The 10702-nt window shown below is 44.8% G+C and overlaps 1 protein-coding gene across 5 annotated transcripts in view; it reads left to right on the top strand.

Annotated features, from left to right (window-relative positions):
- Positions 1 to 2178: 2178 nt before the first annotated feature.
- Positions 2179 to 10702, top strand: part of PKNOX1 (PBX/knotted 1 homeobox 1) — a 49206-nt gene continuing 40682 nt past the window's right edge. For 3 of the 5 annotated variants that reach the window (XM_082304125.1, XM_082304124.1, XM_082304121.1), the window contains exon 1: positions 2179 to 2322. The gene's annotated coding sequence lies outside the window, so the exon portion shown is untranslated. Of the gene's footprint in view, positions 2323 to 7800; positions 7856 to 10702 lie in introns of all 5 variants that reach the window. The other 2 variants (XM_082304123.1, XM_082304122.1) reach the window with 2 other exon arrangements.

Raw genomic sequence — 10702 nt, 5'->3', positions numbered from 1 at the left:
GATATAATGAAAAGCTCAGTAAGAGGCTGAGGAGAGTAAAGGGTGGAGTAACCTTAATTATGAAGGAGACCACGAGATGGGATTACTGGGGTGAGGGGAAGACAGCAGATGAGGAATTTCTACACCTGTCGTGCATGAGGGGGGAGCTAGGGAAGAGCAAGTGGCAGGCAGGAAGGGAAGGAAAAGCAAAGGGAAGCAGGAGGAGAAAGGAAAATTCAAGCTGGGAGAGGCATCAAGAAAGGCTTTGAAGATCACTGGGAGAAGAGATTAAACAGAAACTAAATTAGTTTGAATTTAATCTGTACTTTCTCAGAAGAAATCGGTGAACTTCTATCCAAAGAAGTGCAGGCAAGGCAGAAGGAGAACAAAGAGTTTGCAGGGAGAATCAAATTCGAAGAAGAGGCAGGTCTGAGCATGGGAACCAGTTAAGTTTAAGCACTGTTTAGTGAATGTGTCACTAATGAATGTGTCAGGGATAATGAGAGATGAAACTTCTAGTAGAAGAAGCCAGCCTGGCCACAGGAACTCTGTTGGAGGTGTTGTTACACGACGCAAGAGCAGAAATAGAGAAAGAGGCTCTTGTGAGTAAGACAAACTAGGAGCTGTATTTTTTTTAAATCTTGTTTATACAAGTCATTCATATGAACTTTGAGACCTGATTCACACACCTGAGCGCTCTGGATTAGCATAGTTCATTTTCTTTCCCACTCTCTCTGCTAGGCGTACAAGTTCTTTCTCTGTTCACAAACCTGACATCCACACGGTTCTGACCGTACGGGGAAAAATGGCTCGAAAACGAACTCCTGTCAAGGCTCCAAGCGGTCTAGCGAGAGGATGAAACGACCGTTTTGTTAGCGGACAAATGGTGGCAGTGTGCGCGGAGGGACTAGATTCCTGAAGACCAAGAGCAACTGTGTTGGCTGAGCAGGGTCTTGACGCAGCAGTTATGCTCAGAGGCCTGAAGGCAGACCTGGCTTGCAGGAACATTTAAGTAGCCGTTTCTATGACCAGTCTATTAGCCAGATCTTTCAGTGGCCTGGCCCGGGAAAGTGTTACTCAGAACAAAGTAGGCGGCTTGCGACTGTCAAACCATCAGGAAGAGTGGCGTGGACCGTGAAAAAATGTAGGGCATTCCCAGTTTACCAGGGTACAGGATAATTGAGTAGATTCCCAGCTGCTGTTCTGCTGAGGGACTACAAGACCCGAAACTAAACCTGCTTTGGTTTTGAGCTGAGCTTTGTAAGCTGAGATTTGCTCCGCGTGTGTCAGCTTCTTCCCCCCCTTGGTAACTTTTGCCCTCAGAGAGGGAGAGGTGGCTAAGATCGTCTTTCAGGTGTCTTAAGGATGAGGAGCAAGGTAGAGAGATCATCTCAGTGGCCCGATTGACAGGCGTGTACATTCAAGCCCTCTTGCACAGCAGAGTATCCACAAGAGAGAAACTTTTTTGAATGTCCCAGCAGCAAAATGGCTAAGCTGCAAGGCACGCGTCTGTCAGAAACCACATCTCCCCGGTTCTCCTGCGCCTTACTTAGGAACAGTTTAGGGAAACAGGGCATCTTTAACAGCGGTGGGACAGGAGCTGTGGTAGTGCTGTTTCCTTCCAAGGGGAGAAAAGAAGCGGAGTTTCAGGAAAAGACAGGCATCTGTACCCAGCACCTTTATTTCGGATCACGGCAGGACCTCAGGGCGGGATCCTGAGCTCCCGGGGGTATGCTGGTTGCAGTGCAGGGTTCCCCCCCAAGGCAGAGCCTTGCAGCGGGACCGTGGTTCCCCGCCGGCTCCCGCCACCCTCCCGGAGGGCAGCGGCCGAGGCGCCTGAGCGGGGTGGCACCCCCCAGCCTGAGGAGACGGAGAACGGGAAGCGGCCGTTAACGGCCCCCGCCTCACGGCTGCCGCCCTCGCCCCCCTGTGGCGGAGCCGCTTGGTATCTCCCTCCTCCCCCCCCTCCCCCGAGGAGGTGGTTTCACCCCCCGCCTCCCACCCGGGGGAGGGGCGTGGCCGGGCCCGCTCGCTTTTCCCCGCCCCCTTCGTCCATATTCATGAGCGCGAGCCGGGAGGTGCCGGCGTGGGGCGGTGGCGCGCGGAGGCCCCGCCCCCCCGCTGTGGCGGCGGGGCGGGGCCTCCGCGCGCCACCGCCCCACGCCGGCGCGCGCCCCGCCCCCCGCGGTGAATATTGATGAGGCGTGATGCGCGGCGTGGTGTCGTCTCGGGCGGCGCGGCCGGCGATTGGCCGGGTGCGTGTGTGCGCGGTGACGCGTGTCGCGGCGGTGCGGGTCCCGATTGCTGCAGCCGCTTGTCAGTGTGACGAAGATTGGCACCCAGGTAAGCGCTGTCACTCAAACCCGCTCCCAGCCAGCCAGCCAGCCATCCATCACGGCGCGCCCGCCGCCGCCGCCGCCGGCCGGGCCCAGGCGTACCACCACACCGGGGGGGGGGTGGTGGTTGGGGAAGGAGCCGGGGTGGGGGGGAGGGGGGAGCCCGGCACGCGGAACAGCGGGGAGGGGGCACCCGCACTCCGCAACTCGCCCAGAGGGGGGTTAGGGGCGGTGGCGGGCAGGCGCGGGGAGGGGAGGGAGGGGAGGGAGCGAGGAAAATTCTGGAACGGCCGCCGTGTAACCGTTGTCGCTTGTGGGCGCGCGCCGGCGGGGGCGCGCGCGGGCGCGCGGGGAGGGGAAGGGAGGGGAGACGGGGCGAGAGGGAGCGCGGGCCGCTCGCTCGGCGCCGCGCGGAGGGGACGCGGCGGCGGCCGGAGGGAGGAGGAGGAGGAGGGAGAGGGGGCGACGGGAGGGGGGAGGCGACGTGACACTTAAAGGGCCAGCGCCGTGCTGGCAGGCGTTCCTTGGGGGGGGGGGGGGCAGGGGCTCGGGCTCTCCGGGGTTCTCCTCGCCCCTCCTCTCCCCCGCCTCCCCTCGCCGCCCCGCCGAGCCGGCCCGGGAACCCTCGCCTGTGGCGGGGGATCAAACCGCCGCGGCAGCTGCCTCCCCTCCGCACCTGCCCCGGCCCGGCCGGGTGCGGCCCCGGGCGGCGGGGGGGGGTGGGGGGGCGGGGAAAGGGATCCGCCGGCGGGGGCGGGGTGGTGACCCCCGGGCCCCGGTGCTGCTGCTGCGGCGGCGGCGGCGCGGTCCGGCGGAGCCCGGCCCGGCCCCCGGGAGAGCGGGGGCCGGCGCGTCTTTGGCTGTGCTTCCCCCTCGCCGCCTCCCCTCGTATTCATAGAAAGCAGATTCTGTTAGCGGCTGGCACTTGGGGCACTGTGCGCGGTTCTGGCCTGAGGTGGTTTCTTCCTCTTTTTTTTTTTTTTTTTTTTTTTTTTAAATATTTTTTGATGTGACTTCATTGTCTCTTGGTTCGGCTACGAGTAGAGAGACGCTTCTTGACACCTAGACGGAGGCTTCCTGAGTGTTTGCACAGCCGCAATTAGGAGCTAAAACTTGACATTGCCCAGAGGCCCTGCTTATGATGTGTGTAAACAATAATAAATCAAGTGCTGGTTTTATCCTGAAATATTGCCTCAATTAGCCACATGTCCCGGGTCTCCGTGGAGTAGTCGACAGCTTTCCCTCATTCCCACAATGCCAGCTGTATGGCCCAGAGTTCATCAGTAACAATATAAGTAGTTAACGCATCTGTGTGATACTTCTCAGTATAGCTTATCACTGTCTCTTTTTATTATTATTATTTCTTAAATATTTTCTGTTCTCCTAAATGGGAACATATAATGTAATTTTAGAGACACAGTCATGGTTTTGGGGTTTTGTTTTTTTTTTTTTAATCTGCTGCTGCAGTTTTTGACCCCTTTTTGTCGGTTACATCTAAGCAAATGACTAGTATGGTTTTGGGAGGGAGAATGAGACTCTAGATCTGGTATGATACCCTTAAAAGTGAATTTTTATGGCATGCAATGAATTACTTTTTTTTTTTTTCGTTGCATGCAGTTAAGAGCTGTCCAGGCAAGATTCATTTTTGTCCTTGCCCCTATTTGGAATATGATGCATGCATTCCATTAAACAGATCCCAGGAATAGGGAGCATGGACAATATGTTCTGGTCTGTGGAAGCTGGAAAACACTTGAGCCAGCACGCTATGGAGGATAGCAGGAGGGTGTAGATCATTTTCAATGCATACTAAATGTCTTATCTAATAGTTTTTTAAATAAAGCTAAAGAATTCTATCTTAGTCTTTACAAAAGCATGCACATATAGTTAATTCCTAATACTGTTCATAATTTTATCCTAGAGCGTGTTCTGCACAAAGTTTCACCAGTGTAGATTGTTTGATTAGGCAAATTGTAACAACTATAGCTTAAGAAATTTATGCTCCTCGCTATTCTCCATACTGTGAATACACTTACAGGTTGTTCGCTTTCCGCTATGGGATATAAACGGTTTACGGTCTGCCCGTGCTATGGGGTTATATCCCTTTAGTTATAGATGTGTGGTTAAAGTGATACCGCTTCTGCAGCTGGGTAAGCGCTGAAGTCTTGTTTAAGAATGAGTCAAATTTTATGGATTATACTGAACCAGGAAACAAATTGTTGTGATTGTATCGGAAATCCTTCTATGTATTTCCAGACCTTGTCATTGCTAGAGTATCAAACAACAGCAAATGCATTTTGAGTGCATTTTGTAAATAGCTCTGTAAAATAAAATTGCAGAATTATCCTTTTCTGAGTCTGTGTAGCCATATATAATCATTACATTAAAGTTGTCAAAAGCTTGTGAGGAAAAAAAAACCCAAAACACATCTATTCAGTCTGAAGAAACAGTTTCACACTTCTTGGTATGTCGTTGTTTTTAATCTATCCAAAATAAGTAACTCTGATTTTTTTTTTTTTTTTAATATATGTTCTATCCCCAGTTTATTTTATGAAGTGTATAGTGTATTTTTACTGTTGACTGTTACTGCTTTACATATTTTCTTGTCATCCACAGGAAAACTTCAGTGTAGGTTTCACTATGTTTTCTTAACGTAAGCTTCAGTTAAGTGGTGAAAGGCATAGCTCCACTTACTTCATTCGCAGGGTAGAGATAGGTAGTGTAGAGGCTATTGCTCTGCACTGAGACTTTGAAGACTGATACTGTTCATTCTTATTGATCTCCTGAGTGATTCTGGGGCATGTGTTTTTTTTATCTGTGCCTGTGTACCCTTCTGTACATAAACTGAATACTACTACCTGTCTCATATCTGAAGTGGGTCTTACTATCATGTAGTTAAAGTGCTTTGCTGGACTGGAATTTATCTTGTTAGTGTTTCCTATGTGCTAATAGGAAAACCATGACTTCTTCAAATTTTTTGTATGTTGTTGTTAACGGTTGGTTGGGGTTTTATTTTATATTTGGAAATTTCACTTCGGCATGTAAAAAGGTTAGTCTAATATTAAGTAACTTACAGCCTTCATTTGTACTCTTTCTTAATCTAGATACAATTTTAAAGATTCGGATTATCTTTTGAATATAAAAATAATATTTTAAAACCAAGTCCTTGCAGTCTTCCATTAGTGCAACTGAAAGGAGTTTAGAATGAATTAAATATATGTGTTTATTCTAAATACTTCACTCTTATAAAATGAATATGTCTTCTAGAAGCTGTACTTTCTTTTTCAGAATTTTGCTTTCCAACTGTATTTTTCTGATACCTTTCCCTGTACTATAAATGCAGTGCTGTAATAAAGTCATAATAATTCTGATTGCTACCACAGCAAGCTTAGAAGTGTTTAGGAGCAATTCAATTTCCTGGAAAAGAATAACTCTTTTACCATTATTAAGCCCTGTGCTAACGGCCAAGGGTGAATGATCCACAGAACCACTACTGTGATAGTGGAACTGCTTGTTCTAATGGCTCTGTTAATGTCCTGAATGAAGAGAGGTGCAGTCCAAATTGTGTTTCAGAATATTATGTAGTGGTCTGGGAGCCAAATGTTACCCCTACAAAACTGGCATACATGTGAAAGCTTACAATAAAGCAGATTAATATTTTTATTTTGGTGTAAGTAAGACTGAATTATTTTTTTGGTGTGAAATTTAAAATTCCACAAATGTTACTTCTCTCTTACAGCAGCTGGTTGCTTCAGTCTCACTTGTTAAAAAGAGTCTGTAGGTTTACAAATTATAAGTCCCGGGGGGTGGGGGGGTGGTATTTTACCACAGCTCAGTGCTGTGCGAAATGTAAAACAACTTATTGCTCTTCTAAGCAAGAGGATTCAAAGAGCAAGGAAAAAAAGCTGCTGATAGAGTTCTTTCCTTTGCTTACTTGCTGCCAGATGTTACCAAAGTATTTTACCGTGACCGTTACAGCTCTCCATAAGATAACAGAATGCTGAAGTATTCGCATTTGTTCGCAGGTTCTTCACTTTGTTCAATAAGGTTGTTTCATGTCGGAACTGTAGAACACGGGTATCATCAAATGGAACTAGGAGTGGGGTAGAAAATAAAATGATGACAGCAAGAAGCTGGAAATACCAATCTTTGTTGTTCATGGAGCACTGGCATGCTTTTATGAAGTTGGTAAAGGGCAGTACCTTGGTTCCCCTGCCAGCAGCGTGGGGATACCAAGTCGTGTACGTTATTGAAGGACAAAAAGGAAGTTGGTGATAGAAGTGGAAATAAAATTTAGGTCTGCTTGTCATCACGTGCTTGCTTATCCTCCTTCATATGAACATGCTTGCTTGTTTTTAATATAGCAACTACTCCAGGCCATGTTGTTCTCATTTTTTTTTCTATGTATGTGTATAAAAGAGCTATTTGCTGTTAAACAGGAAGGCCATTTAAGTAGTTAGTCAAAAGGTGATTTTTGAAAGTGGGAGCCAACTGACCGTGATAATCATGTACTGTGCCTTAGCCTGCCCTACCTATGGGTCTGTAACTGTCATCTTCTGCAGCTGACGGTAAATTCAGGCAAAAAAGTACAATATAGTGGCTTACTGCTGGTGTACTAAAAGAGGGGTCCATTTTTTTTAAACCACCAAATTCCAATTTATACATCAGCCTTTGGAATTGCCTGTGTTTTTTCTCGAGGACAGAGGAAGCTAGGAAATGTGGCTATACTTCACATCCTGCGTAGCTTTTTTTCAAATTACATAGCAAACAAAGGGAAAAGGATATTATAATACTTACTACTGGAAAATAAAGTCCAAGTCTTTTATATTCAAAGGAAACAGGCGATTACGAAACAGAAATTGGAGCATTATACTTGTTTAACATGCCTAGAGAATATGAGAACAAAAATGTGTGTGCTATGTTGTATGTTTTATAACTAAAGAACTTGAACTTCCAGGCCAGTCTATGATCACTTAATTTGTATGTGTTCTAGCCCATTTATGTGTGTGCTAGGCCATGATAGTAGCGATGCCAGGAGTAAGGTTACCTGGTTATTTTTTTTATTTTGAGGTGTTGTTTTCAGTAGCTTATTTCTTAGTCATACTGAAATTTGCCATGATGAGTATGTTTGAGCAGGGTTATTCCAGAAACTTTAAGCTAAAATGACTTGGCATTTTGAAAATGACTTTAAGAGAAACTAAATATGTTAATTTAAGGCAGGGGGGAAATGCTTGTTTGGCTTATTTATGAGCATATCAACACTTCAGTTCGGGAATTTAGCATTGCAGGGGAGAGAGGGGAGGAGAGCATAAACATTGACACGGAGCATGTAGCTGTTCCTTGAGAAGCTTCAGCAGATCATAAGCTCTTGAAAAACTGGTTCATGCATGTTACTCAGCAAATATTTATTAACTAAACTATCTGAATATTCCATGTAACACAAGTATCTTCCTGTCTGTTGGTCCTTGCATGTCACCTGACTGTGCAGTCATCATCTGGACCAAGTAGTTAAGCATGATGCATCCCACAGCAGTAGGTGATGGGTAAGTTTAATCCTAAAGAGTCTTTCTTTACCCGTGTTTCTCCCCCAACCCCAGAATGCTTAGGCAGCGGTCATACTCATGGGGGGGATGAAGACTGGTGTTCGGGGAGAGGTGGGGAACAGAGATTGAAGCTTGGTGGAAATGCAGTAGGGCCAGGAACCTGAAAAGGACGGTGCTAGCAAAATTACAATTGGTCAGAAGTGGAGGGAACAAGAGAAAGGGCAAGAGGTGAGAAAGGACAAGCTGTACGTTGGTGTGGAAGGAACAATGTGGAAAGGTAGTATGAGGCTGAAGAGCAGAAAGAACGTGGATAGGAAAGTGAGGGAGCATGAATAGCGTTGGCAGCAGGAAGAGAAGAGGCTAGAACGCGGCGCATCTTCCTTGCAAAAACTAGTTGAACTGATTGCTTCTTGTTTGCCATTACTGAACAGTTGTGGACAAAGTGGAGCAGGAAAGGAAGAATTTTTATTTAATTACCATTTTGAAGAGAAAATAACAGTTCATTTTAGGGTCTTCACTTAGCAGCAAAACAAAGTTGTTCATGTTCGACCAAATGTTGAGAGTCAAAAGAGGGAAGATTCTGCAAAAGTTACTGATGATTGGAACTGGATTTGACAGAGTTGCAGGACCAGGATTTTGTGTCACTTCAGTTTATTCAGCTAGTCAAGTTAATGCTTGATTCATTGACAGGCTCGTTATTTCTGGAATAGTAAAGGACATAAAAATGAAATAACCGACAATGGAACTTCTTAATTTTGATGAAGGGCTTAAATGCCAAAAATGCAGAGAGGGGATAGTCTTATGCGTTCAACATCTTAAGTCCATTTTAAATGCAGTTATTGGTTAAATAAAACTCTTCTTCATCCTTTAAGTGTACTTCAGTAGCATTAGGAATTCAGTCTTTCATAGAAAGAATCATTAGAAACTTATGGTTTTCTAATAAAAATGTTGGAAAACTTACATATGCTTACATAAACCGCTTGCTAACATTGTAAAGTATTCAATAGCAATAAAGGCATGGTGAGATTGGTGGTTATTCTGTGTCTTTTTTATGAAACCGCAAAGTATAAACACAAAACACAAGATTAATTTCAGTCATAGTTTATTGGGTGCTGATACAAATCATGATAAAAATAGGATTTCCCGTTGCTTTGGTTTAATTCGCTTGGAAGGATATGATAAAATGAGTGTCTCCAGAAGTAAGAGATTCACTACACGCTTGTGTGGATATTCCGAAGGCTTCAGTGGCAAAGGAACGGAATTGTGTTCTAGCGCATAGGCAAACCTGTTGTTTATCCATGTGGGGAATGCTGGGGAAATGTGGAGAGTGGAGTTCTGTTTTTTTGTTTTTAAACGAAATTGTGTTTGAAAAAGTAATTAAATATCATTAAGTAGGAAAGTTGTACTAGAATCAGTTCCAGCTGTGGAATTGCTGATACACGTCCTCTGGTATGTAAGGGGTTTTGGTAGTCTTTCTAATGCAGTCCTCTTACCACGATAGCAGCAAGGCAGATAGCGTACTGTCTTCTTGACTTTGGGTCTAAAATGTTACGATGACAGCACATTGGGTAAATACTGAGGGGGGGAAATACTTCTCTGTCCTGTGACAAGGAATTTCTGTTTGGTCCCCTTAATTCCTTACTTTTACTTTATGGAGCTAATAAAGCAGGGTCAAATTACAGTGTGAAATGGGTAGGAAAAACTGAGATGCTGCAGGAAGTTTTTTGAGTTTGATAATCTTTTAATAGTTAGAAGAAAGATGTTTTCATTTTGCAGAAGGCAGGAGAGCAACCTGAGGATTGCCTTCTGCAATGCCAAGAGCTACCTGGAGGCAGGATACCTAAGCATACTGAGGTGACGTTATTTTATGACTAGATTGGATAGGATTTCTCATCTGTGTCTCTTCCTTGTTATTAAGAAGCACGATTGTAAATTGGCAATTATGTGAACCGTGATTATGCATGCTTCCCAAGAAATATGCTGGTGTAAACGCAAAGGATGTATGCAGAATTAGGCAGCTGAAGTTCTTCAGAAGACCTAGATGCCCTTAATTCTGCTTTTGTTGTTGTGCCTTGAGAAATTTATGTTATCTTACGCATCCTTAATATCCATTTTATCAGTTACTGCATATGCAATTTTAGCTTGTAAAGTGGAACATTTTTTATAATACTTCTTTCATATTTGGTACCTGCAAATAGGAGAATTTCCAGAATTCCTTTAAAATACCAAAAGCAAAGTTTACACAGAGAGTGAATTGCTAAAGGGGCACAGATGTTTTTATGAGATGGTTTGTTGTTTGTCATGCTGTGTGACATTGTGTGGTGATGCCTGGAAGATAGTCTGTGATATAAATACTTAGCATGGCTTGTTAAGTTCGGAAATGAGATGATATGAAAAGAGGATGTTACGAAATATTAATGGGACAACAAAGCAGTATATATAGTGTTGGAGAGGTCTTGCTGAATAAAGTCGGTGTTACATAGTATATACGTTCAAAATCCTACAGGCAAAGAAAGGTTGATGATAGCTTGTAGTGTAGCCTGTATTTCTGAAGAAATTTAACCTTAGTGGTAGATTTTAGTTAAATTTTCAGTTTCTTAAAGTATAATATGCATTCAGTTTTTTAATGTAATCTCATATTCATCCGGTTTAATACATAAATAACTTTATTGCACCACCAAACAATAAAGGGAAAAAGTGACACGAAGTAAATCTCATTTCACTGCAGCTGAAAATTGGTTTTGTGGCTTTTTAGGACTTGTCTCCCAGGGTAATTGACAGGATAGCTGTTGTGTAATAGCAGTTTAGATGTATCTGCACAGTGGCACACCCTGAGGCTGGTATTAT

This window comes from Platalea leucorodia (genome assembly GCF_965183815.1).
Source record: "Platalea leucorodia genome assembly, chromosome: 2".
Lineage (NCBI taxonomy): Eukaryota > Metazoa > Chordata > Aves > Pelecaniformes > Threskiornithidae > Platalea > Platalea leucorodia.
This window is presented reverse-complemented; position numbering and strand designations above follow the sequence as displayed.